The sequence below is a fragment of the Zophobas morio genome, unplaced genomic scaffold (genome assembly GCF_036711695.1).
Source record: "Zophobas morio isolate AGI-343-1 ecotype UQ-CSIRO unplaced genomic scaffold, CSIRO_AGI_Zmor_V1 ptg000847l, whole genome shotgun sequence".
Classification (NCBI taxonomy): domain Eukaryota; kingdom Metazoa; phylum Arthropoda; class Insecta; order Coleoptera; family Tenebrionidae; genus Zophobas; species Zophobas morio.
The window spans coordinates 108,330-112,738 of NW_026972949.1; the positions used below are offsets into that span (position 1 = coordinate 108,330).

The 4,409-nt window shown below is 22.8% G+C and overlaps 1 long non-coding RNA gene across 1 annotated transcript; it reads left to right on the forward strand.

The window, feature by feature from the left end:
* The first annotated feature begins 883 nt into the window (after positions 1-883).
* On the forward strand, positions 884-2,303 carry LOC135122055 (uncharacterized). The gene is made up of 3 exons (XR_010279224.1): positions 884-937; positions 1,108-1,263; positions 2,222-2,303. It is a non-coding gene; the product is annotated as an uncharacterized LOC135122055 (long non-coding RNA).
* Positions 2,304-4,409: the final 2,106 nt, after the last annotated feature.

Below are 4,409 nucleotides of genomic sequence, written 5' to 3' on the forward strand. Positions count from 1 at the left end.
TTTATTACTTATTATTTTTATATTATTATACAATATAAATTCTATATAGTAAATATTACTATACTGAAGGCTCTCTCGAAACTTCTTTCCACACGCGTTGGCTTTCAGGCTTTTACTCTTTTAACTTCTTTTAATGAACTTTTTGGAACAGCCGTTTTGACTGCCTTGAAAGTATTATTATTTATTATTATTATTTATTATTATTATTGTTATTATTATATTTACTTTATAGCTTCGTAGCTGTAGTCTTTCTTATGCTGTTTTTAAATGCATTGGATTGTTGATGCGAACGACTTTTCGTGCGCCGGACGCATATCAGGTATTTCTATGATTACTATTATTATTACATAATTCATTATTATTATTGATGATTAATAGGAGCATTTAAACAAGAGCTTTATATTGTCCAATAAAAAGTTTTTAAAAATTATAGTTAAAGTTTTTAATGAACGCGTTCAAACTGGTTCAGGTTCACCTTTTTTCTTTTTATATATTGTTTTATTTTACTTTTATTTATTATTATTTTATAAAAAATTAAAATAATATTATGAAAAAGGTTTGCTTGTGGTGCATTCTCTTTTGAATTTTTTTGTTTATTCCGTTGGTGAGCGCTTCAGTGCTACCACTCCAGAATCTTGTTTCGATACTCTTATAAGCTTAATGGCTGAAAGCGCTCCTCAGAGGTCATTTCTTATCTCAATCTTCTTTCTAAAATATGTTTGGTCTAATAAAGCCAGCTTTTTGCCGAAAAGCTATAATTATTGTTATAAAAGATATTTATTATAGTATGCTTCAAGACTTTACTTACTTTACTATCCAATCAGCTTGTTCAAATTACTCCAACATCCCGCCCCTGCGTTTGTAAAGGGCTCCGGGCAGCTAATGAAAGCACTTATAGAAGAAGGATCACCGAATATAGTGAATCAAATTCGGCGCGGTATTATAAATATAATATTCAGTGTATTTTTATACGGTGGACTCTTATACGAAAGTATCTAATCACGTGGTCTTTTCTCAAGCCTTTTTTTTTACTTTGATATATATTTTTTAGTAATCATTATTCACGTAGGACAGTCGTATTATATCATATTATTATTATTATAAAAGGTTCCTTAACTGAATGTGCTATTCTTCAACACTTGATAACTGCCATCTTCACTAGAACTAATGACTTTCGTTCGTTCGTTTCGAAAGAATTATCTTGTCAGCTGTTAGAACTTTGGGTTGGTGAGAATCCGGAAGCACTCGATCTATTGAGCAGAAGTATCCTTATACATTATAATTCATTTGGTGTAAAACAGCGCTAATACTAAGACATTACTATATTTTGATTAATAGTAAATTGTCTTTGTGACAAATTATTCTACTTTTAATTGGTTAAAAATAAGTTGTAAACTAAAATAAGTTGAAGTTTTACGTATATATTGTTATAACTTTATGAAGTACTATAATAAAGCGTGTTTATTGGCTATTAATATCAATGATGTCATTAATTCTTATTTTATCGCCAGTCAGAAGATCTTAAAATTTTGCAAGCCCGCCGTATTAATATTTTGTGCGGCGAGGAGTTTAGTAATAGTGAAGGATATAATATTTACAAATTTTTTAAAATTTGCTTGTTAATATTGTAAGTGTTGTAAATTAATGAGCCATTACCACTTATGATTTTATTAATATTTCTTATTGTAAATATATTTTACAAAACAGTTATAAAAAATTTCTTGTTATACTAAAAATTTTCATTATTATTTTTTTAAAATATTTTGCAAATGTTTTTCGTTGGTTATAAAAAAAATTTATTAATAAAGTTGGCGCTGTAATAATTTAGAAATAGTTATGATAACGTTGAAGATTATGTATTAAATTTTTATTATTATATAAAGTTAAAAACTGTTTTACTGGCGTAAAGAAACATATACTTCTGCTTTTGTTGCATTATTACTATTAAATTGCCCCTTTTAAAGGATTCCATTATCACATATTTTTAAATGTGATATATATAATTTTATAGTAAATATTTGCTTATGTATTGGCTGGTCACACTCATTAAAAAATTGTCTATTTCAGTAGTATAATAAACAATGAATCATTAAATTTTTTGTAGTTACATGTTTTCCAATTATATTTGCATTGAAAGTTAATAACAAATCTTTACTAGTTATATCAACTTTAACCGTTTTTTCAGTTTGGCACTATTAATAATAATTATTATTTGCTTTAGTATTTCCTTCTGGCCTTCTACGTTTTCTGCACAAAGAAAGTTCGGCATCTGAAAAAAACTTTTTATTACCTTCAAAAAAGACCATCGAAAATAACCAATCCGAAAATGTTAACTTTTTATTTATTATATATATATATATATATATATATATATATATTATATTTTATATATTTTTTTTGCAGAACTCCGCCACTTTTGAGAGATATAAAAAGTTTCTTCTTTTTAGAAGTCCAGATAAAGTATTATTAAAAAGTGTTTCTATCGTGTTTAAACTAATGTTGTAGGATAAATATTACTATAATAACTTTTTATATTAAGTATTGAAAAGAAAACGTTATTATAAACAATTACATATTTTATAATTATTTTTAAATACTATACAGAAGTTAATAAGAAATCATCTTTAAGTGATTCTATATTTTTATAATGCATTTTTTTTTAAAAGTAGTACAAAAAATGAAGTAAACTTTAATAATAAAGCTTTACTCTATTAGAGTATATTTATAATGGAAATCAAATAATTATTACTTAATAATTAATCTTCTTTTTAAATAAAAATATTTACTTGAAACAAATTCAGAAACAAAGTTTATAGGAAATAATAATATATAATTAATGTTTTCTATAATTTTTTATAGAAAAAGTAGAGAAGCAAATATTATGTATAAATTATAAAAAACATATAAATAATTATTATCGTAAAGATATTTATAAGAATCCTATATGAAACTTTTAAGCAATTTTATTATTATATAAACTTTATAATCATGCTTATGTGAAAAAAATAAAAGCAAAATTTATGGTTCGTTCGTTATAAATATATACAAGAAACTTATTAATGAGGGAAAATAGTAGGTATACTTTTATTTATATCATGAAACAATGAAATAAAGTTCTTTATATTAACTGTAATATATGAATAAATTTACTATGAATATTTTTTCTAAGAAGGAATAAAATTTTATAACAAAATATTTATATTAGAAGAGAATAAATAAATTTCGTTTAGAAAAAAATTATATAATGTTAGCAGGCTTTTATTGTAAAAGTATATAAAACAATAAGAGTGGAAATTGACATAAAAATGGAATAAATATTTTAGTATGAATATGAATTTAGTAGAGAATTGTTTAATATAATGGTTTTTTTATTTGTAGTGATGTTACTATTCATCGGGAATAAATATTTATTATTTGAATTTTTTTTAATTGAAATTTCTTAGAGACTTGACGCTAAGTTTTGTATGGAAGAAATTTTTTTTTTCTAAATTGTAGTTTTTGTATGAAACTTGTTTTGATCTGTTGAAATATTATAAAAAGTTTTTTATAGTAGAAACTTTTATTTATTTATTAGCTTTATTTTTTGTTCCCATTATAATAAGTTTGCAGATATTAATAAGTCGATTAAAAGCAATTTTGTTTTTTTCAATTGAAGAAGAAAGAAATTAACAAAATATAAAAAAATTCTTATTAATAATGTTCTTTTAATTATAAAATAAAGAAAAGTATATTAATAAAGTTGGCAAAACACTTTTTTTATAAACTGTTATAACTTTTCTATATTAAAAATTATATTTAAACAGAAAGCAAAATAATTCTAACGAAGGAGAATTTTATTATAAAGAATTATAGATTATTAACATTTACGTACTGAATATAAAAGTTTAACATTGCAATGAATATATTTTTATGCTCATTTCCTTTAATGGTATTATTATAATGTTATCAGTACAAAAATATGAAATATATAAAAGTATAAAATACGTTATTGCAACTTCTTTTTGGATTTCTAGGTCTTATTATTATTTTATATTTATTACTTTTATTATAAGAGTTTAACTTTAATATATAACGTATATAGAACATCTAACATTGATTACTTGAAGTAAAAAAATATCTATAAGAAGAATTTACTTTTGCTATATAATTAAACTTTTTACATGAAATTCATAATATTATTACAATACACTTAAAAACTTTTTATTTTTAAGGAATTTTATTGGACCTTTTTTCTACATTTATCGTTATTATTTTTGTAATAATTTTTATTTTATATTCATAAAAAGTAATGAATTTGGTTTGTTGGTATTTTATTAAAGTTTTGGTCTGAATTTATATAAAATTAAGCTGGAAGTCCCCAAGTTTTTTCTAAGGAACAGTCGTAAAAAAGAAAGAAGCTTCTTAAACTT